At 45.0% G+C, this 24,647-nt stretch overlaps 1 pseudogene; it reads left to right on the top strand.

Moving 5' to 3' along the window:
- LOC118899560 overlaps positions 1-20,104 on the top strand; it is a 42,712-nt pseudogene extending 22,608 nt beyond the window's left edge.
- The last annotated feature ends 4,543 nt before the right edge of the window (positions 20,105-24,647 follow it).

The raw sequence follows: 24,647 nt of genomic DNA, 5'->3' as shown, positions 1-24,647 counted from the left end.
TATGGGCCAAAGTTTGTTGACTCCTGGTTTAGATAAAAAGACTTTAAGGTGGGCTTCCCTGGTGGCGCAGTGGTTAAGAATCCGCCTGCCAATGCAGCGGACACGGGTTTGAGCCCTGGCCCGGGAAGATCCCACATGCCACGGAACAACTGGGTCGGTGCGCCACAACTACTGAGCCTGCGCTCTAGAGCCGGCGCTCCGCAACAAGGGAGGCCACCGCAATGAGAAGCCAGTGCACCGCAGCATAGAAGAGCCCCGGCTCGCCTCAACTAGAGAAAAGTCCGGGTGCAGCAACAGAGACCCAGTGCAGCCAAAAATAAAAAGTAAATAAATTAAAAAACAAAAAAACAAAAAAGCCCAGAGCCTTTAAAAAAAAAAAAAAAGACTTTAAGGGACAATGTGCTGATACGTGGGCAGGGTCAGGGGAACAAACAAGGGGCACTGAGGTATGAGACTATAGCAGCAGGAAGCTGTTACTCCCTCAAAGGCTGGAGGGGCAGGGGGAGGAGATGGTGTGAGTGCTGAGAATGGGGCTTTGGGAGGTACTAGAGCAGCGAGGGGGCAGAGAAGAAACACCCACCACTTTCTCCTCCCTCCCTCAGATCTGCTTATGCCTCCCCTTGTCTGATCCAATCAGTGGCCAGTGGCAAGGGGCCTGGTGAGGAAGCCCCCGGGGGACAGTATCTCAGAGCACAGAGCACAGAGCAGGTAGAGCAAGGGTATCGGGGAGAATAGATGGGCGGGCGGGGTTGGGAGAGGCAAAAGGAGAACAAGCAGCACAGGTGCTGTCTCTCTGGGGGCTAACTTCTTAGAACTCACTCCTTCAGGGAGAGAAAATAAGCTTGGCTAGCTGCATGCCTTGACCCTGACTTTATTCTAGACAACTAACCCTTCCCCACAGGTTTGGGCATGTCCCTGGTCACAGCGATAGGTCCAGGGATAGGCTCATGATCTACTTCAGGCTGAGACCCAGGTGCCGAACTTTTGTTTGTTTGAACAGTTGGGAAGATAAGCTCTCTTTTTTTTTTTGGTGGATCCAAGGCTAGAACTTTGGCAGCCATCTGACTGTGTGGTGAGGCCTTCATGGGGGAGCATACAGGGGAAAGCAGACTGCCTGGCGCTGGGGAGAACGGCAAGTCCTGATACTGTCACTGAGACCCTGGATCAAGCTGTACCTGACACAAACACTCATTTCTCAGTGAGGTGAGCCAATACACTCTACTTTAACTGAGACCAGTTTTCTGTTTGGAGCAACTGAGAGAATCCTGGCTAAGAGAGAAAGTCCAGATTTATCACTGGAGCCAAGGCCTGCCTTCCTATAGCTGTGTGGACCTCACGTGAGGTCCAAAATCACCAAAGCATGCAAGAGACAATGATTCTCCCGTGTGCATGAGTATTTTCACATGTGCGTGCAGCTGCGTTCAAGCAATGCCGTTTATTGACAACATGTACATTTCTCAGACACAAAAATCTTTCCTTTTTGAATATCTGCCTGGCATGGACCTCATATGTCACAAAGACAGCAACTTCCAAGGTAATTACATAGATGTCGTGATAACCATAGCAACCCAGCGATTCTGAGATGTAATGTCATGCAGATCACTGCAGCTCAGGACACTGATGGCAGTATAGTACCTGCCCAGCTCTGTGTTTTTTACAGGGGCTTTTCTTTTGCTTGAACAGAGGGCTTCTTACCGCACAACACCTCCCATCAGTAGGTGATTCCCAAAGTTTTTAATTTTATGGGCCAGAAAAATGTCCAAAGCAGAGTACTGACATAAAGCTGCCAACTTTATTTTGCTAAGAACAGTTCACAAAAGAGAGAAGACAAGCAACTGCCATCTACTATTACCAACATTTCATACAAGAAAGGACATTTTCACGTCTGAAAGGAGAGAAGAAAAGAGAAGCCCTTGAACAGAGCACGTCTATCTTTAAGAAAAATGCATGGCTGCGGGGATGCTGTGCTTGGTGGGACACTTGTGCGTGGTGAGGCTGCCTGGATGAGGGGCCCGCAGGGCCTAAGCCCAGTCTTCACTCTGCCTGCCAAGGCATGCGCCCTGCACGGGCTGTGCCCACTCTGATGAAGGGGCACTTTTTTCTTTACACAAAGGGGCTTCCTGCTTGCCAAGCTGTGTACTGATGGGGCTGTGTCTGCCCAGAAAGGGCAACCTTTTGTAATCTGCACAAAGCACTTTTGGAGCTGGCAGCAGCCCTGCATTACACTGTTCTACTGTAAAACATTTCACTGGGGGCTGTGCTTTAACCGGTGCCTGGCACGTAGTAGGTGCTCAATAAATATGTATTCACTGACTATTGAAGGGCTGACAGGAGCTCTATCAAGGGCCGTTCCCGGACTGCAGGTTGACATGGGGGACCGTGAGGGCAGGCAGTCCTCCCCAGCAGAGCCACAGGAATCACGGTTCATGTCTTTTCTCCTCTCACTAGTGTCCAAGTGGATGCGAGCGGGGAGGAAGATCGGAACAGCCCCTCCTGCTTCTCGGTTCTCAGAGAGGACCAGAAAGAAACCAGCTTTTAGTGCCTGCTCGGTGCCAGGTAGGGCTTTGTACTGTTACCTCTTCAGCATGTTTTAAGGCTCAGGTAATGGAGCCTTTGAAGGGTTAAATAATATGCTCCAGGTCACCCAGTGGCGGAGTGAGATTTTGACTGAAGAGTCCATATCGCTAGGATTTGTGGAGAGAGTTACACTGGGGTCTTGCCCTCAAAAAGTGCTAGATGAATACGTGGACCTCTGTCCTGTATCCTTGGGAAACTGCCCGGTCATGGAGTTCGTGGGCAGCTTCCCCATCTCACTTTTCGGCATATCTGTCACTGCCACCCCTCCTCCACATCAGCTCCCTGCCCCCGTCCATCCTGTGTCTGGTGGTCACAAATACCATGACTCCGAGAGGATGTACGTACCATATATGTATGTACCATGACTCCTAAGGCTGCTGTAACAAATTGCCATAAACTTGGTGTCTCAGAACAACAGAAATGTATTCTCTCACTCTTCTGGAGGCCAGAAGTCCAACATCAGTTTCAACGGGCTGAAATCATGGTGTAGGCAGGGCTGTGCTCTCTCCAGAGGCTGTCGAGGAAAATCCGTTTCTTCCCTCAACCAGCTTCCGGAACTACATTCTTTTTTTTTTTTTTTTTAATTTATTTTATTTAATTAATTTATTTATTTATGGCTGTGTTGGGTCTTTGTTTCTGCGCGAGGGCTTTCTCTAGTTGCGGCAAGCGGGGGCCACTCTTCATCGCGGTGCGCGGGCCTCTCACTATCGCGGCCTCTCTTGTTGCGGAGCACAGGCTCCAGACGCGCAGGCTCAGTAGTTGTGGCTCACGGGCCCAGTCGCTCCGTGGCATGTGGGATCCTCTCAGACCAGGGCTCGAACCCGTGTCCCCTGCACTGGCAGGCAGACTCTCAACCACTGCGCCACCAGGGAAGCCCCCAGAACTACATTCTTTTGGCTCATGGCCCTTTCCTCCATCTTCAAAGCCATCTTCTCACCTCTCTCTTCTTCCATCATTGCTTCACCTTCCGTCTTCTATGTGAGGGCATAATCTCTGTTTCTCTCTTACAAGGATACTGGTGATGGCATTCAGGGCCCAAGGAGATAATCTAGGAAAACCTCCTCATCTCAAAACCTTTAATTTAATCATATCTGCAAAACTTTTACCATATGAGGTAACATTCACAAGTTCCAGGGATTCAGACCTGATATCACTGAGTGGTCACTATTCAGCCTATGACAGAGGGTCAGTGACTTGCCCAAGGTCAAGCAGCAAGCGCAGGGTTCAAATCCAGGCAGACTCTCTCCAGACCTCATCTGACCACCCAGCTCTCCTGCTGAAGGGCCAACAGCCCAAACCAGTGTTTCCATCAGAAAAAGGCCTTGACTTGGAAATCCCTGGTAGCGCAGTGGTTAAGAATCTGCTTGCCAATGCAGGGCACACGGGTTCGAGTCGTGGTCTAGGAAGATCCCACATGCCATGGAGCAACTAAGCCCGTGCGCCACAACTACTGAGCCTGAGCTCTAGAGCCCACAAGCCACAACTACTGGACCCATGTGCCACAACTACTGAACCCACGCACATAGACCACGTGCTCCGCCACAAGAGAAGCCACCACAGTGAGAAGGCCATGCAATGCAATGAAGAGTAGCCCCTGCTTGGTTCTGAAGAACCTAGGGGCAGGACAGGAATAAAGACACAGACATAGAGAATGGACTTGAGGACATGGGGATGGGGAAGAGTAAGCTGGGACGAAGTGAGAGAGTGACATGGACATATATACACTAGCAAATGTAAAATAGATAGCTAGTGAGAAGCAGCTGCATAGCACAGGGAGATCAGCTTGGTGCTTTGTGACCACCTAGAGGGGTGGGATAGGGAGGGTGGGAGGGAGACGCAAGAGGGAGGGGATATGGGGATATATGTATACGTATAGCTGATTCACTTTGCGATACAGCAGAAACTAACACACCATTGTAAAGCAATTATACTCCAATAAAGATGTTAAAAAAAAAAAAAAAAGAGTAGCCCCTGCTCACCACAACTAGAGGAAGCCCAAGCACAATGAAGACACAACGCAGCCAAAAATAAATAAATTAATTCATTTAAAAAAAAAAAAAGAAAGAAAAAGCCATGACTTGAGATCCAGACATGGCTTTTCGCATGAAGCTATTAAATTGCCTTCAGTATTGTTGGAGGTGACGGCAGAGGGAAGAGAGTCCCTCTTTTTGTAAAAACTAATTTAACCAGCTCAGCCCTCTGCAGCTAAGCCACGGTCTCTGCCATTTTATGAAGTAACCATGAGGAAATATCGGTTTGTTTTGCTATTTGTAGCTCATCGTTGGAGTTGGGACCTGTTAATAAATTTGAAATATCTGATTAAGCACTAGAGAGGGGGAAGGGAAGGAAGGCTCTTAAGGAGGAATAACAATAAATACCCAAGGAACTGTGTTTTCTTCTCAGCCACGTCTTTACTCCCAGCTGAAGTCAGTGGAGTCTGGTCTCACGGGGGCCTTAGGGCTGCTGAGTGCAGATGCTGCACAGAGGTACCTGGTGGTCTCTTCACTGCTTGGCCAGCCTGGAAACTGTCCTTTATCGGACACTTTTCTTACCTTGCTCTGTGTTTGCAAGCCAGAGAACAGAGTGGAGAGTGAAGAGATGGGGTGCAGTCTGAATGATATAAAGATTCTGGTTTTAGAAGAAGAGAAAATAGGAGAACAATTCACACCTAACACTTATCGCCAGTCTACAGTTGCCAGACACGTTATATATTAATCTCCCTTAACTCCATTTCACAGCTGAAGGAACTAGGCCTAGAAGGGTGAAGTAACTTGTCTAAAATAAAACCTCTAGTAGGCAGTAAAGCAAGAACTTGAACCCAGGTCTGTCTGGCTCAAGGCCATGCCCTCTGTGATTGATTGCAGAAGGCCCTAGTTCTCCCCTTCTTGCCCCACCTGCTCTTTAGTGTAGAGGTCAAGCTCCTAGCCTCGGGAGGCAGAGTACAGAAGTTTACACCCTGGTTCTACCACCTCCAGGCTCTGTTACCTTAGCCAAGTAAGCCAACTTCTCTGTGACTGGGTTTTCTGATATCTAAGCTTCTGATCAGATGTGACTCTATTGACATTCATAGCACCTACCTCTTAGAGTTCTTGTAAAAACTTAATAGATTAATGCAAGTAATGTGCTTGGAACAGTAACTGGCTCAGAATAAGTCATTATTGGTACATCAAATAACTTCGGCAAGACAGTCAATTTACCATCAAGACTTCACCAAAAGGCCGGAATTCGGTGTAACTACTAGGTAATAGACAGTGTAAAATCCACCTCTTTACCTGTTAAAAAGGGTCCTGTAAAAGAACAAAAACAAAGCCCAGAAGACTGGAAGAACTGAATAATATAATAATTATAATAAGATGTGTATTTGCTTTCCTTTATCTCCTTACTGATTTCAGCTCCCTGTTAGAAGCTCTGACATGTTTTCCAGAAAGCAGGATCTCATCTCACCCCATAGTCCATGGACCTGCATGGGAACAGTGTCCTGGGTGGTCACCACGGCCCCTTCGCTCCATCACCCACTGCAGTGGAGCAGACCCTGCCAACCACACTGCTGAACGTGTGCATCGAGTTGTTTCAGGAACTATTTGTCACGAGGTTGCTCTGTTCCTTGCGTCAGGCTGGGTGTGGTCAGGGACGCAGGGGGCATAGAAGGCATTGCCCCCACCCTCCAAGAGCTTCAAGGTAACTTGTAGAACCAAGTCATCATACACGGAAGTCAGATGACAACTTGAGCTCCAAGTGGCAGCACAGGGATGTAGGCAGAGTATCGCTATGGGTCACCACTGGTTGTCAAGGTGGGAATGTGCCCAGGGGAGGTGGGACCTGAGCTTGACATTGGAAGAATTGTTGGAATTTGGATAAGGAAAGAGCTCAAAGGAAAGAGCATGCCACGAGGGGGGACTGGAATCGCAAAAGTGCTGAAGATGGGAAACTCACATTGAAGGAGCACCTACTATACTGGGCACTGGACGGTGTCTCTTCATTCATCCACTTGCTCGGTGTTTCCATAGGAAGCCTCTGGTGGCGAGTCATGGACAAACCTTTCTCAGACTGATCTAAACATCAAGTTTTTCTGTTCGTAACTCAGGCGTTGGATTATTGGTTCAGGTAGCTGGGCATCCAGCAGTAGAGTGGGATTCATGCTTCTTATTGGAGGAAGATGATGCAGGCTAGCATGACGGGAAAGCAAACAAAGAATAAAGTGGAGAACTTGAAGAAGAAAGGGCTCAAGAGTGAACTGAGAACTTGAAACTGAAAGACAATGAGTAAGTGGAAAACCCGTTTTGCAGAAGTCGTATTATGATTTGACTGTTTTTGCCTGGTCATCATCTGCCCTCTCACCTGACTGGGCAGTTAAGGAGTTTACCCCCATCATCCACTCTCTTCAGGATCTGCCTGTCTGCAGAGAGCATATGCGTGGCTTTGCTCTTTGCCGAAGGTTAAACCTGACAGTGGGATGAAAGCCTGTGGCTTTTCCAGTGATGCTTGTTCTTGGGGAACACGTCTGACTTGCTCTGGGGCTCAGGCTTAGGGGGCCTGTGGTAATGGAGCTCACATGTGGCCAATGAAACGTGAGCAGAAGTGATGTGGTCACCTCTGGGTGGAAGCTCTGAGAGTCGGTATGAGGCTTGCCGTTCTCGCATTTTCCTCTCGGCCACTAGGATTGGCAATGGTCCAACTGCTGGGTTCCTGAGTGAAGACCACAGTGGGCATGTAACGGGGACCAGAAATAAACCTTTGTTTTTATCAGCCAGCAACATTCCTGAGCTGTTACTGCAGTATAAGCTGCCTGTCCTGACACAAAGCCTATTGTTACTGCACATCTAAGCCACTTTCTCCAACAGCCCTATCCGGAAGAGGCTGACAATGACACCTCCATCTGCCCTACTCTTTTTCCCTTTTCTAAAACTCTGATGGGATAGAGATGATTCTTTGGTCTCCCTTACACCCTGATAAGGATCCAGCCTGCAGAACTCCAGGTAATAATGAATCTTGCACCTCAGTCTACAAAAAGGAAGGTTGGAAGTATCTGCAGAAAATGTATTGGTGAGTTCTGATGTTGTGAAGTGAGTGGAAAATTATTTAGATAAACGGATTAATCTGATTGAAATGATTCCCAGATGTAAATGTCAATGAACCAGACGTGGTAATTCCTTGCTCATGAAGTAGTGTTAGTATGCATGTGATGTGAAGTTTATGTTAAAACACAAGCACAAGATTGCCTCTTGGGCTGCGGATGGTGTAAATGGGATGGGGCCACCATGAATGGGAACTGTTTGTGTCAGATATGGTTAGCTCAAGCAGGATGATGGGCGAGATTGGAGGTTCCTAGAATGTGGTTGTGAATCATGAACAATAAGCCAAGCCCAGAAATATATCTTTTGTATAGAAATTAATATCAAGCTACCTGTAAACATCTGCTAAACAAATTCCAAGTGTGCTGGAGGTTTTGCTTCAGTGTTTCAGAATAACAAGTGTTGCCTCAGAGGGAACAATTGTCCTCTTACAATGTGTGTGTGTGATCTTAGGAGAGAGATAGTAATGCAGTCATGTGCACGTTTCCAAAATTGGGTTGCTGTTAAAATGTGTGCTCAAAGAAGGGTTCTGTGATTAAAAAACAAACAAACAAAAAATCAAGGAAATACTGAGTTAAAGGAGGTTCTTCTCTATAGAACTTCTCAAAGGCTCTAATACGTTAATATTGATTGTGATTCTCCAGAAGTATGCAGTAATCACAGCTTCCCAGACTTTTCCGACCATGGAACTCATAGATAGATAGACAGATTAAGAGACGGACAGAGGGATGGAGGGATGGAAGGATGAAGGGTGAATATGGGTGCAGATATATAAATATATTTCTCATTTCACTGGACTATTTGTAAATAAGGAAGCATACTAAATGAACCTATAAGTATACCTTTGACTGGATAAACAGACCTCCTTTGATGTGAGCTCTTACAGGGAAAATAAAATCAGCTAATTAGATTAGGATGCTTTTGGGTGCAGGAAACAGACTTCCCTTTAAAGAGGACTTAAACAATAAGAATGTCTATTATTTCACATAAGAAATCTGGAGGCAGGGTGATTTCTGGATGGTTAATTCAGCAGCTCTACAGTATTCTTATGAATTCTGACGTTTTGTTTCTTTCTGCTCTGTTTTGCTCAGCACAAAGGCAATGTCTCCCTCCTGATGGCAGGATGTTACTGCAGTTTCTGGCACTGGGCATATGCAACTCTCCACAGAGTTGGAGGAAAACATTTCCTCCTGGGTGGCTCCTTTTTCAGGAAATAAATTCTTTCCCCGTAGCCCCTGGCAAACTCTCCTTTAGGTTCACATGGCAGGGTTTGGGCTGCACACCTGTGCCTGAATGTAATGGGAGCTGGGAAGGGGAGTGTTTGCCATTTTGAGTCTCCATTGTGATAGGTGGGTCCTACTAGCAAGGGGAAGTGGGGGGTCTCAGGAAACTTGGTAGGCAGGCAACCAGGGGTGTTTATCATACAATTGTGTGATCTAAGTGCATAGTCCGGGTTCTTCAGAGAAACAGAATATGATAATATTGTACTCACACATAGGCACACATGCACATACACTCACAAATAAATATACATACACACGTTAAAAAATGGAGGAAATACTGAGTTAAAGTTACAGAGGTGTGTGTATGTATATATACGTGAGCCAATTTCTTATAATAAATCTCTATATTTTATATATATGTTTTATATATATATGGAATTGGCTCACATGATTACAGAGGCTGAGAAGTCTCAAGCCCTGCAGTTGGCAATTTCACTGACTTTTTCCTCTCATATGCTGCCAGAGCCTCCGTCCCCTACAAATGCCAAGGGTATGTCTCTACTGATCCCAGGTTGGCATCCTCAAGGAATCAAGAGCTGAGTTTTAAGCAGAGGTGGGCAAAAATCCCTCCAAGTTGCATAGAATCTTCCATGAAAACCACTCCTTCAGCCTCTTCTGCAGCCTCTCTCTCCACAGCTCATTCATTTATTTAACAAATATTTAATGAGCATCTACTATGTTCCAGCAGTGTGCTAGACAGTGGCTCACAGATAATTGGCATTTGGGCTGAACCAAAGGTGTCTATTGCATTGGTGTTGGAAGATTGAACAGTCGGGCAGATTCTGCCTGTTCCTCAGACCCAGGTGCCAAGAGGCCTCAGTGCTTGCTCTCCTGAAGCCTTGGCGGCTAAAGGGATGAGGACAGGAGGGATACATAAGGATTATGCAATGATGACCTTTGAGAGCAAGAACCATTGCTTCCATGTGTACTGCTCTCTACATTGGAGCTTCTGCTGGCTTCTGGCTAGTGTGCTATTTTGGAACAGAGGTGGATTAAAACAGATAGAGCTTCTCCCTCTTTTCTTCTTTTATCTGCCTTCTTCTGAGACTGTCCTATCCATGCCTGGGCCTGAAAACACCAGAGGATGGGGAGCTGAATTTTCTTCCTCCTTCTACCCCAACAAGACTGTTAAAGGAAAAACAAGGTTCTAATATTGGTCAACATTGCCAGTGATGTCACAGCTTAAGTTGGTTGATTTCTAAATTCAGTGAGCATACTAAAGATCACCTGCCATTAAACTAACCCTTGAGAGTTCAAAACCCCATTGGTATGGTTTTGTGGATCCCAAGCTATAACATAATATGTCCAACACAGCAGTTTTTCTGTGAACATGGGAATAGGTTGCTATTTCTGTACGTGAGCACCAGACGAAATATTCGGCTTGTGTTTAGGAATCCTAATAAATGCAAACTAGCTGTGTTTTCTGTTCTTTGTTTTATTTTAGCTAAGTGTGAACAGTTTGCTTATATTTAAATAAGTGTGTGAATAATGTGAACTCACTGTAGAGGACATTGCTGATGAATAATATGCCAGCCGTTTATACATCGTGGAACATTTAAAAAATGATTTGAAATCATTTCTATTTTCCCCCCAACTTTTTATTTTGGAAAATTTCAAACCTAGAGAAAAGGTAAAAAACAATATAATGAATAATGAATATTCATAGATCCTTCACTTAGATTCATCAGTTGGTGGTATTTTGCCACATTAATGTTATCTCTCTCCCTAATACACACACACACACAAACACACACAGACACACACACACACACGCAGAGTGTACTCACTACAACAGGTTTTCACAAAGTGAATAAACGCCTGTAACAGGCACTGCGATAAGAAACAGAATATCATCAGCACCATGGAATTCTCTCTTGGGTGCCCTTCCTCACATCACGCCCCCGAGGGAAACCACTATCCTGACTCCCAATACCTAAATGGGTTTTGTCTGTCTTCCAACTGTATGTGATTAGAATCATGTTTTACATGCACGTTTTGAACCTATAGCTTGTTTTGCACAACATTGTGAGATTCATCCAAGTTGCGTGCAGTGCTCTTTTCTGTTTAGCCCTGTGTCTCATGGTTGTTCAGGGCGTTGACTGTTTTTAAAGAGTGCCCTGTGATCTGGACTTATCTGGTCATTTCCTCTGCATTAGACTCAGCGTAAACATTTTGGCAAGAACACAACGAAGGTGAGGTTGTGCGTTTCCCGTTGCATCTCACGAGAAGGCACATAGTGTCATCGCGTCCCTTGGTCGCTGAGTGATGCTAAGCTTGATGGCTTCGTTAAGCAGCTCTCTGGCAGATCTGTCCATTGTGAAGGTACCTTCCCTTTTGTAATTAACAAGGACTCTTTGGGAGGACACTCTGAGATCTTGTAAACCTCCTGACGGCCGACCAAAGTTTTACTCAATGATTTTAGCATGTGTGGATGATCACTGCTTGACTCAATTATTTCATTGAAGTCGAAATTCTTAGGAAATTCTCTTAAAACTAAAACACTCTTAAGTATGTTCACTTTTCCAATCCTCCAACTCTTGCAAAGGTACAAGATGAACATGCAAGTTATTCTCTCTTTGTCCCCTGAATTCCACTTTCTGCCTTAACTGTTCTATTTTGTCACCCTGGGAGGCTGACCCTGAGCCCTGCACCACCTGAATTCCCTTGCAGTTGGGTTTCTGGTTGGGTGCAGCCCATGGGAGCATGTTACTGGCAAGGCATTCAAGGGCAGGAGAAGAGAGAGGTCAGGGTGCCCCAGCCCCCCTGCTTCAGCCGTCATTGCTGTCAGTAGCTGCATCCCTGATCACTTGAGTCCCCACCTGGTGACTCTCCATGGTGCAGCTCTCCTTGGTCCCAGCACCATGGTAATAGCTTCCTCCTCTTCCAGTCTGGGTGCTTCAATATTTCTTTTCTTTTCTTTTTTAACATCTTTATTAGGGTGTAATTGCTTTACAATGGTGTGTTAGTTTCTAATATTTCTTGTTTGTATACTGAATGCTGTCCACACCGCTACAAAGAGTCCCTTTATTAAAAATCTCCTTAATTAAACCATCTGAGAAATTCTGCTTCCTGCCGGGACTCTGACTGATTCAGTGAATTTCACTCCAAATCACCAGTTCTGATCTGAATGGTAGGGTTTTAATTTTGTTTCTGTCAATCGCCATCGCTGACAAGGCTGCATTTGTCAGAGGAGTAAAGACAGTGTTCAGGGAGATAAAAAAAAAGGAAGGGCGGATCCTCCTGGCGTTGGAGCTCCTGGATCCCGGCTTCCCTGAGCCCAGATCCACTCTATTTTTTCCTCAGTTTCAATCCATGAACCAATAAGTTCACTTTTTTGGTTTAAGCCAATTTATTTATTTACTTATTTATTTATTTTAAATTTTTGGCTGTGTTGTGTCTTCGTTGCTGTGTGGCTTTCTCTAGTTGCAGCTAGCGGGGGCTACTCTTCGTTGCGGAGCACAGGCTCTAGCTGCGTGGTCTTCAGTTGTTGTGGCATGCGGGCTCAGTAGTTGTGGCTCACGGGCTCTGGAGCTCAGGCTCAGTAGTTGTGGCACACGGGCTTAGTTGCTCCACGGCATGTGGGATCTTCCCGGACCAGGGATCGAACTCACGTCCCCTGCATTTGCAGGTGGATTCTTAACCACTGTGCCACCAGGGAAGTCCTTAAGTCAATTTAAATTGAGTTTGTGTCATTGCATCCAAAGAGCCCTGATATTCGGGGATGGCACAAGGAGTCAGCAGTTTGCATGAGCAAAGAGATGAGAGGATATAGAGACATGCCACCTACGCTTCTATTTGCTTGCAGGGTGTAACACGGCTATGGCTCTTTACTCCTGTCTTGACTTTCTCTGGGTGCTTAAATAAAATACTGAATGACTTCCTATCTTCCACCTCTCCTGTGTCCAGTTCCTTGAAAACAACCTCTGCCTGGTTGTACTGGGAGCAGGTCTTCTCTGCGTCGTTCATTGGTCACAGGGAGGGCAGGCTGCAGGGAAACTTCAAGAAAGGACAGGCAGTGCCCCGAGGCTGGTAAGAGTGGGCCATGACCACCTTGGGCCTGAAGGGGCAAGGAGAGGGGGCATTATTAAGCCTGGACACAAAGAGGGCGGTGTAGCCACTTGATGGGAGCCGTGACCTCTGGGTGAGGGACACATCCAGCTCATGGAATCTCTGTACTGAGGAAACCAGAAGAATAAACACTCCGGCCCCATGCACCTCTCTCCCTCCTATCTCCTGCCATTGCTCCCACTGGCCAAACTCAGCAGATCCCCCCAGTTTCTTCTTCCTGGCACAGAGCAGGCTGGAGAAGCGGGAATAGGTGTGAAGCAGAGGGGCTCTGCTTCGTTTCTGCTCCAAAATGTGCCTTCACAACCAAACACACCAAAGCCCCAATGGTCTACAACATCAAGACACATTAACCTGGCATTTAAGAGTCATCTTTGAGAGGAGCTATGTATTAGGGTAAAGAGCGAGGGTTTTTTTTTTTTAATTTTGTTTATTTATTTATTATTTGAATTTTTGAATTTTATTTAATTTATTTTTTTTATACAGCATGTTCTTATTAGATACTTATTTTATACACATTAGTGTATACATGTCAATCCCAATCGCCCAATTCATCACATCACCCCCCCACCCCCCCGTGGCTTTCCCCCCTTGGTGTCCATACGTTTGTTCTCTACATCTGTGTCTCTATTTCAGTCCTGCAAACCAGTTCATCTGTACCATTTTTCTAGGTTCCATATATATGCGTTAATATACGATATTTGTTTTTCTCTTTCTGACTTACTTCACTCTGTATGACAGTCTCTAGATCCATCGTCTCTACAAATGACCCAATTTCGTTCCTTTTTATGGCTGAGTAATATTCCATTGTATATATGTACCACATCTTCTTTATCCATTCGTCTGTCGATGGGTATTTAGGTTGCTTCCATGACCTGGCTATTGTAAATAGTGCTGTAATGAACATTGGGGTGCATGTGTCTTTTTGAATTATGGTTTTTCTCTGGATATATGCCCAGTAGTGGGATTGCTAGGTCATATGGTAATTCTATTTTTAGTTTTTTAAGGAACCTCCATACTGTTCTCCATAGTGGTTGTATGAATTTACATTCCCACCGACAGTGCAAGAGGGTTCCCTTTTCTCCACACCCTCTCCAGCAATTGTTGTTTGTAGATTTTCTGATGATGCCCATTCTAACTGGTGTGAGGTGATACCTCATTGTAGTTTTGATTTGCATTTCTCTAATACTTAGTGATGTTGAGCAGCTTTTCATGTGTTTCTTGGCCATCTGTATGTCTTCTTTGGAGAAATGTCTATTTAGGTCTTCTGCCCATTTTTTGATTGGGTTGTTTGTTTTTTTAATATTGAGCTGCATGAGCTGTTTATATATTTTGTAGATTAATCCTTTGTCCGTTGAGTTGTTTGCAAATATTTTCTCCCATTCTGAGGGTTGTCTTTTTGTCCTGTTTGTAGTTTCCTTTGTTTTACAAAAGCTTTTAAGTTTCATTAGGTTCCATTTGTTTATTTTTGTTTTTATTTCCATTACTCTAGGAGGTGGATCAAAAAAGTTCTTGCTGTGATTTATGTCAAAGAGTGTTCTTCCTATGTTTTCCTCTAAGAGTTTTGTAGTGTCTGGTCTTACATCTAGGTCTCTAATCCATTTTGAGTTTATCTTTGTGTATGGTGTTAGGGAGTGTTCTAATTTCATTCTTTTACATGTAGCTCTCCAGTTTTCCCAGCACCACTTATTGAAGAGACTGTCTTTTCTCCATTGTATATCCTTGCCTCCTTTGTCATAGATTAGTTGACCACAGGTGCATGGGTTTATCTCTGGGCTTTCTATCCTGTTCCATTGATCTATATTTCTGTTTTTGTGCCAGTACCATATTGTCTTGATGACTGTAGCTTTGTAGTATAGTCTGAAGTCAGGGAGTCTGATTCCTCCAGCTCAGTGAGGAAACAGTTTTTTTCCCTCAAGACTGCTTTGGCTATTCAGGGTCTTTTGTGTCTCCTTAAAAATTTTAAGATTTTTTGTTCTAGTTCTGTAAGAAATGCCATTGGTAATTTGATAGGGATTGCATTCAAGCTGTAGATTGCTTTGGGTAGTATAGTCATTTTCACAATTCCAGTCCAAGAACATGGTATATCTCTGCATCTGTTTGTGTCATCTTTGATTTCTTTCATCAGCGTCTTATAGTTTTCTGAGTACAGGTCTTTTACCTCCTTAAGTAGGTTTATTCCTAGATATTTTATTCTTTTTGTTGCAGTGGTGAATGGAATGGGATTGTTTCCTTAATTTCTCTTTCTGATCTTTCATTGTTAGTGTATAGGAATGCAAGGGATTTCTGTGCATTAATTTTTTATCCTGCAACTTTACCAAATTCACTGATTAGCTCTAGTAGTTTTCTGGTGGAATCTTATCTATGTAATCCCAATTGCATCCCTGGACAAGAAACCTAACCCATCTGAGCCTCATCTGTAGATGGGGATATTAATGGTACCTCCCTTGAAGGTGTGTTTGAAGATTAACTGAGCTAATACCCATAAAGTGCTTAGCACAGAGCTGGATACACAGTGAGAGTTTCGTCAAGGTTCACTTTTTTTAAAAAATAAATTTATTTATTTTTGGCTGCATTGGGTCTCGTTGCTGCGCGCAGGCTTTCTCTAGTTGTGGTGAGCGGGGGCTACTCTTCGTTGTGGTGCTCGGGCTTCTCATTGCGGTGGCATCTCTTGTTGCGGAGCATGGGCTCTAGGCGTGTGGGCTTCAGTAGTTGTGGCACACAGGCTTAGGTGCTCCGCGGCATGTGGGATCCTCCCGGACCAGGGCCCAAACCCGTGTCTTCTGCATTGGCAGGCAGATTCCCAACCACTGCGCCACCAGGGAAGCCCAAGGTTCACTTTTATTTAATACTGTTATTACCTTTGCACTTCCCTCTGGAGAATCTCAAGGTAGAGCAAATTTCCCCAGAAACTACTTTGTGGTAGAAAGAATATTGGCTTTGAAACTGGAACACTTGGGTTCAACTCCTGCCACAATATATGTTCTTCCTCACTGTGACCTTAATTCTTCTGAGCCTCAGTTTCCTCATTGTACAATGGAGCACAAATACCCACTTCACAGACTTATGAAGACCAAAGCAAATGAGATAAATGTACAAGAAAATGTTTTCTAAAGTGCAACTGCATTCTGCTAATGTATGAATTATAATTATTAACCCAGCAAATAGTGTTCTGTGGCAAGCACTTTTCTGGTGATTTTCCTTCCTGCTCTCTTGTTGACTCAGTACATGTCAACAGATGACTCCATTTTAACCTAAATGTCCCTTGCCCAAGCTAATTGCTAATTTAGACTTAAACTGTGCCCAACTCACCATTAGAATTCAAACCTTGGAACTCCATTAAGAATGCATAATGCTACATTTTCCTTCACTGAAATTAATCAGCTGCAAATGATTAAATTACTATATATAGTGTGAAACACAACAAAGCTGTAATTTTTATATAAATTCCAGAATGTTACATTATTTCCCTTCAGCACTGACATCGGAATAATTCCTCCACAATCATTGCTTTGTCTTCTGTAAAATAAAATTTTAAAAACCCATTGCTCTTCAAGCGTACCAGGGTCTGCGTTCAATATTTAATATGATTAATGTTTACTGTATTTGTTGTGGGGTTGTCTGCTAATTGTGGCGTTAAGCCGCACCCCCTTCATCATCTTTGGGGGCTGAGGGATGTTGGTTCAGAACCACTGTTTGAGAAAGTATCAATTAAAATTCAGCTCCGTTGAGCACATGAATCTTTCTTGTTGTTTGTTTGTGGTGCCCGGCATATCTGGTGGCAACACCTCTCCTCCTCTCCCCCTCTCCTCGCTGCAGGAACAGATTGAGATTCTAGGCAACTTCTCAGTGAGCATGTAGCCTGTGGGGAAGCCCCAGGCTTGCTCAGCAAGCGTGCGGGGCCAGGGAATCTAACTTGCAATCCGAACAGTGCGCTTCTCTGGCAAAACCCTCCACCGCTGGAACGAGACAGGTGGTTAAAGGAAGGTCTGGATGTACGTGAGGTAAGAAAGGCATCCCAGGGCTAAATCTAAGAAGGCAGCCAGTGCGCGTACATGACCCGGGGAGCCACTTCAGACTCCTTAAGTTTTGTGTCCCAGCCACCTCCCTCTTAAGGACCACGCCTCCTTACATATTGCACCCCAGGCGCCTCACTCGCATCCCACTCCGATTAAGAGGACCTAGTTGAGAGTCAGGGAACCCGAATGGCGACGCAGTGTGCCCTGGCATCACCGTGACGGACCTCGGATCCGCCTCTTAACCTCTCTGGGGCTTTGCTTTCTTATCTGTAAAATAGGGATGATCATCTCTGCTGGGCAGATTTAGGATTGAGACAGCGCTTTGTCAACTGGAGGATGCCCTCCAAATGTCATGAGTAGCGAGCATTTTTCTGGCTAGCCTCTCCACTGCGGCAGGTCCTCTGGTTTCCGCCTCAAATCCCCTACAGCTTTTGTGGGGGAAGCCCTAGGCAAAACCTTGAAAATGCTGCCAGCCAAGGACTCTCAGTCCCCAGATGGCTTCCAAAGCCCAGAGAAGGCGTCTCCACGGTTGCTGCTGCCCACAGCTCCCTCCAGATGGTGAGGTTCCATTCTCCTGCTGGCTCTGAGGCCCAGTTGTGCCAGCTCTTCCCGGGCCACCGCAGTGGTGGAGTGATCTCTTCTCTTGCCCTCCCCCATCCTTGTCAATTCTGAAGGACAACTGCCTTGCTCTCCCAGGGTCTCTCAAAGAATATGTGGACAAACTTCTCTTGGTAGCCTTGTTCCCTCTGGAGACCATACACATGACCAGGAAGGCTGGTTTCAAAGTCTTCTCTCTCAGAGCTCTCGTTCCTTCCCCTCATCTCCCTCACCTCTGTTGAAACTTGCCCCCAGATACATGATCACTGCTTTCTACCCAAAGCCTGAGTTCCACGCTTACACTTGGCCTCACTGAGTACTGACTGGGTACCCTCTGTTTTGGGGGTACACAGAGCCTGTCATCCTCCTCACCCCAAGAGCTCACAACCCATGGGATATTCCCTCACCAAGACCACTTCAGAAGTTCCTCTCCGCATTAACGGATTCTCCTTTCATCCTTACTGGGAATAGGCTTCCTCCCAGACTGCCAGCAGCTAGAAGGTGGGGATCCCAAATATTTTAGCCTCCATCAGCTACAGAAGAATAAGAACCAACCCTGTGCCATTTTGACATTGATTTGTCCTTTCAGAATTGGGAAGAGATTTCTTCTTAATTGATTCATACATTCTCCACTGATTTCTTTTGCCAAAGGAGGCATATTTATAAACAGGCTGCCCAGTTTGACCAATGGGCAAAGGGATGCTCAGATGAGGGTGGGATTGAACATTACACCTTGACCTAGAATTGACACTCAGCCAGGGTGCACCAGCAGGTCCACACAGGTTATTAGCATGCTGAAATACTTCTGTAGCAGTTGGTCCATAGCCACCTCCAAACGCCCCTCTGCATCCCTGCTGCCCAGGTCCTCTGGGTCCCCTGGATTTCCCTACAATCCAACAGAAGGGGCCTGGCCCCCCAGGGGTTCTTTAGACCTCTGGTCCAGCACTGGGGCCAGGGTTCTTTTCCATTGGCTGGTGCTCCTGACATGCTGGTTGTTAATTGGTCTGAAGATCACCCCAACCCTCGCAGCTAACTAATCACGCGGCTGTGCCCCAGAGAGCCACTTCAAAACCTGTGACAAGAAAAGCATTGGGTTGTTTAGGACCTGTGCAGAAGAGGAGAGGCAGCACTTGTGGAGTTCCGGAGTTTGGGGGTACCTTGAAGCCTAGGCCTGCTTTCTCAATCTTACTGCCCTCCTGCAGTTCCTCTGGCATCCTGGTTAAGACCAGAACATCCCACCAATGATAGCTGTTCTGAGACATGACTCAGTATTTGTGGGGCAACACTCAAGGAAATAGCCATTTCAAATTTATCCGATTTTACCATGCAGACTACTTGTGGGAAGAGAGAACATTTTTGCCTCCTGCCAAAACAAAGTCCTTTGTGTGGGTCAAGAGGCCTTACCCTGACCCTGTAGTTTCAAGATAATACTGACCTCTCTAAAGAATATATTTTCATTTTCGGCGTTTGAGAAATCCATGCACAACACTAGCGGGAAAGAAGATATGGTACGTATATACCATGGAATATTACTCAGCCATAAAAAAGAACGAAATAATGCCATATGCAGCAACATGGATGGACCTAGAGATTGTCATACTGAGTTAAGTTCTAGTTAAAGTCCAAACATGTGGTATAAACCCAGTGGACACATATATTTGCTCTGGCACTTACAGTAGAAAACCACTTCTACTTTATACTCCTGGCTTAGACGTGGCTGGGATAATAGAATCTGTTGGAGAGAGTGTATCTGCTTTCAAGAAAGGCGACAGAGTTTTCACTACCGGCACGATCTCTGGGGGGCCACGCAGAGTATGCTCTGGCAGCCGATCACACTGTTTACACACTGCCAGAAAAACTGAACTTGAAACAAGGAGATGCCGTCGGGATCCTGTATGTTACTGCTTATCGAGCTCTGCTCCCCAGTGCCCATGTGAAAGCTGGAGAAAGTGTTCTGGTTCATGGGGCTAGTGGAGGGATTGGAATAACATCATGCCAGATTGCTAGAGCTTATGGCTTAAAGGTTTGGGCACAGCTGGTACTGAGGAAGGACAAAAGATTGTTTTGCAAAATGGAGCCCACGAAGTGTTTAATCACAAAGGAGCTAATTACACTGATAAAATTAAGAAATTTGTTGGTGAAAAAGGAGTTGATATGATTACTGAAATGTTAGCTAATGTAAATCTTAGCAATGATTTGAATTTTTTGTCACATGGAGGACGAGTAATAGTTGTTGGCAGCAGAGGTCCTATTGAAATAAACCCACGGGACACCATGGCAAAGGAATCTAGCATAGTAAGAGTTGCTCTCTATTCATCCACCGAGGAGGAATTTCAGCAGTTTGCAGCAGTCCTTCAAGCTGGAATGGAAGTTGGTTGGTCTGAGACCAGTGATTGGTCCCCAGGATCTATTGGAGAAGGTGGCCCAGGCTCATGAAGATATCATTCATAGCAGTGGGGCTGTTGGGAAAATGATTCTTCTCTTAAAATGATTAATCCTTCCACAGATCTCCTGCGTAATTAAAGTTTCTTACCTCAGTTTTACGTATACTAAAAAAAGAAGAAAAGAAAAAAGCATTGGGTTATACTTTGAAACATACTAAAGATCTTTAAAAAATTATTTCAGTGACAAAAGTCTTGTTACTAGACAAGATGAAATTTCCCCTGAGTGGACAAACTCTAGTTTAGCAATCTCAAACTGCCCCTTTATCCTCATGCTTTCAGAAAATAATCACAGCCAACAAGTACTGAGTACCACTCAATGCCAGGCACTGTTCTAAGTGCTCTACGTGCAGAATCTCACCGAATCCCCTCTGCAACACTGTGACTTGTAGGCATTTTTATTATCGTTTAACAAGTGGACACTAAGATTCAAAGAGTTTAGGTAATTCGTTCATAGAATCACACTAGAAAGTGGCAGGGCTGGGACCCAAACCCAGGCTGAGTGACTCCAAAGCTCTTAAACTTGAAGCTAAATTATTTGGTATATACTCTCATACGTGTTAGTTATCTTCTTCTTGCTGTTGTTATATAATCTTCACTATTCTAGCGCCCTTAGGAATGCCTCTGTGTGTGTGTGTGTGTGTGTGTGTGTGTGTGTGAGACAGAGAGAGAGAGAGAGAGAGAACGAGAGAGAACAGGAATGGACGTCTGTGTGGTGACGTTGCATATACACATACAGTTATTGCCAGGTCCCTGTTCCCCATCATTTTATGTGGTTCCTTCTGACTGCCTGGGTTGTCTAAGATTGAAAGCTACTCTATGTCAAGGGCTTTGATTCACTTACTCAGAACCCATATGGTTGCCACATGAAAGCCAGTCCTCTGTTAAGGCCACAGTAGTAATAAGTCCTCTGTTAAGTACCACAATAGAGGAATAAGAATCAGTAAGTGAAAACTTCTGGGACCAGGCAGGAGGAGACTGCTAGCTCCGTCCCTAACTCTGTTCCTCCTTCCCTCCCTCCCTTCCTTCTTTTTCTCCAAGTCAACACCAAGAAGGGCACTGGAGGCTTATTGAAGAGCCTGTGAGAAATAGCCGTGAGGACCCAGAACATTCCATGTCTCCAGACCTGTGTGCATCTTTGTGGGTCTGGGTGGAATGGGGACCATTTTGGTGGACTCTGATGGCTTTTTTAAACCCTGAATTCCATTCAGAGTAGTTTTCTTGGGGATAGACAATTTAAGACGTGAAACAAAAGTCAAAAAGATGAAGTGAATCTGTTTCCTCTAAGGACGGTTCCCCTTCCAGACCAGGCAAAGGCCGTGCCCCGGCTGTAACCCATTCATTCCCCTGGGGGTGTCCAGGCCTGGAGAGACTCTGTCCCCTTTAACCTCTGGAGGCTGGTTAGTCAGGGTGCCAGGCTCCCTGCCCTCCCACCCCCATGACGGACAGTGGTCCAAAATGTCCATCATCTTTGTGCACAAGGTTTGCTGTTCATTAAAAAAATCACCTTTCTTGTGGACAAGAAAATTTCCTTTTTTTTTTTTTTTTTTTTACCTTGGAGCTCAAAATCTCACTTATATTAGGGCTTGGACGAGCTGCAAATCCAGTCCAATCCAGAAATGCCCAATAAAAAGACTAATTTGAATTTTGCCCCAGACCAAATTATGGGGAGGAAGTAAGTGGAGGGAGGGACCTAGAGTCTGTCACTGCATTTCTAATTACGTTGTTTCTCCTAGTGTGGGAAGAATGGAACCCTGGGCCAGGGATCTGAGTGCAGGCAGCCCCTGTGTCTGGGTGGTTTCTTCCAAGTGCCCCTCCCCACCAGACAACAATGCCCTCTGCTTCATGGACACCTGGGGCCAGGATCTAGCAGCAAAGCATCTGAGACTGTGTTAAACTGGAGAGAAACTCAGCCAGAGGTTGACATCGCCATTGCGCCACCTGCTGGAAGTTTGGGAAAAGACTCTGAAATTCATGGTTTGGCTGTAACTAGTAACTTCACAATCCTAATGATTATTTGTAATACTTCTCATTTCGTCTTATTACACAAGTTACACAGGTTTTTGGAGACAATTTAAGAGGTTCATAAAATTAAAACAAAACATAAAAATCACTCACAATCCTGTCACCCAGAGATTACCATCGTTTATATTTTGTTGGCTTTCCTTCCATCCTTCCAGTCTTTTTTCTACTAAGATATATGTAAATTCATATACACTATTAGTCTCACTCAGTACACATTATTCTATAGCCTAATTTTTAGGATTAACAATATGTCTTCAATATTTTTGCATGTCATTAATTATAATCTGCAACATGACTTTTGCTTAGCAGTTTTTTATATCCTTATATCATAATTCTAGGTCCTCTTCCTGTGTATTAATTACAATGTGGTCTATGCTTTGAGATTTTACTAAATCTAATTTTCCCCCTCCCTTTTCTCCCCTTCTTTCTTTCTCCTTCATTCCTCCTTTCTTTCCTTCCAGGTTTTTGTCTTTACTTATTTCTTTATTTTCCCTGCAATAGAAGAGGTCCACAGCAGATGTTGTTTGGGGCAATTCTTTGCAGTATCTCTGGCGTCCCTCACCCCTTCATATAAGGGGATCTAGAGACTTCCTACTGAGCCCTGGATCTCTCCTCTGGGTGGACTCTGCTGTCCCTGCCTTGGAAGACAGGACATTTTAAACTCTGAACTGAGGTGGGCAAGAAAGATGGGATCCCAACCTAGTGCCTCCTGCGGTGTCTAGAAAAAAACCCCAAAACTAACAATTACTGATCACTTACTCTGTGCCAGCCAGGCTCCATCATAAGAACATTACGTGAATTATCACAGGCAATCATCATAAAACCCTTCTGAGATAGAGTACCTCTCCTTCCTTCTTTCCATTCACTGGACAGCTGAGGACACCAAGCTTGAGAAAAGCAAATGAACTTGCCCAAGCTCACCAGCTATTAGTCCCAAACCTCAGTGTGCTGTGATTGTCTATTAAAAGGAAGCAAAACAAAAAAGATTTCCAAATTCTCTTTGAAAAATTGGAACATCAGGTAATGTGGGTTTTGTTTCCCCACAGCAATAATCAGCTCAAGCAGAGTCGTGGTGTCCAGACCAGATTAGCATGGACTGTTCAGTTGGACCATCTCCACCTTTCGTGTATTCTCCCTACAACAGAGGAGGGATGTCTACTGCCAACAATACTGTGGGGTGGGCTGGCTTCATCTAACAGAACAAGGGAACTTACAAAAAGACAACCATAGGCTCAGGGTTTGTAATTCCTGGCTCTCTCTGTCTGAGAAGCAGGCTGTACCTATGGCTTCCCTGAAACAACCTCTTATCTCGCCTATCCATGAGTATGCGGATGGATTTTGAGGGTGTTAGACCAGGAAAGGAGGAACCTAATTATAGACCAGAGTGAAATAGTTGCTATGGGTCCACCGGAATAAGTGCACCACATGGACACATGTGGGTGGTTGCATTAGATTGGTTGGTTGACTGAAACCAGAAATCAATAGTGACTTGTACTAAATGAAGTTGATATAATATAGAGCAGGCATTGGCAAACTTTTTCTGTAAAGGGACAGGCAAGTAAAAGTTTTAGACTTTGCAGACCATACGGTCTCTGTTGTAATCACTCAACTCTGCTGTTGCAGCGCTATAGCAGCCATAGACTGCTGCACTGTGTAAATGAACAGGTGTTGGCTGTGTTCCAATACAACTTTATTTACCAAAAAAATGGTAGTTTTCTTTACAAAAGTAAACCATAGTTTTCTGACCCCAATAAAGAAGGGATACAAAGACTTAGGAACAGGAGCGTTAGAGTGGGTTTCTCCTTTGCAAGCCATGCACTGGTTAAACTAGGTGGATTCTATTTTCCAGAGTAGATTAACCCGTACATCATTTCTCTACTTTCAGTGACTTTTGAAAGTGGTCAACATAAGACTTCTCCCTGGAAATGACTTGGGATTGGGGATGTGAATGCAGATTTGGATTCTCTGACCTGGGTTATTTTCTAAGCTGTGTTAGTGATTGGATTCCCAGAGGATCAGAATCCTCGCTGGGTCTCCACATTTATTAGGCTGATTGAGCCAGTGGAAGCAGAATCACCCCCAGAAGGATTGTGCCTGTTGGGTACCACTGTCCTCCAAATGCTTCCTACAAGGGCCTGGCTGAACAATGTCATTTTAACACAGCAATTTCTAGGCATTAAGTCAGGTGAGAGTGAGGTAAAAAAAAAAAATGGGGGCTTCCCTGGTGGTGCAGTGGTTAAGAATCTGCCTGCCAATGCAGGGGACACAGGTTTGAGCCCTGGTCTGGGAGGATCCCACATCCCGTGGAGCAACTAAGCCCGTGCACCACAACTACTGAGCCTGCACTCTGGAACCCGCGAGCCACAACTATTGAAGCCTGTGCACCTAGAGCCTGTGCTCCGCAACAGGAGAAGCCACCGCAATGAGAAGCGCACCCACCGCAACAAAGAGTAGCCCGGGCTCACCACCATTGGACAGAGCCCGCGTGCAGCAACAAAGACCCAACGCAGCCAAAAATAAAATAAATAAATTAAAAAAAATGGTTCAAATGGGAAATTAAAAAAAAAA

The sequence above is a fragment of the Balaenoptera musculus genome, chromosome 8, assembly GCF_009873245.2.
Source record: "Balaenoptera musculus isolate JJ_BM4_2016_0621 chromosome 8, mBalMus1.pri.v3, whole genome shotgun sequence".
In the NCBI taxonomy this organism is placed as follows: Eukaryota; Metazoa; Chordata; class Mammalia; order Artiodactyla; family Balaenopteridae; genus Balaenoptera; species Balaenoptera musculus.
Note: the sequence above shows the minus strand (reverse complement) of the source record. Positions and strands in the feature narration are given on the sequence as shown.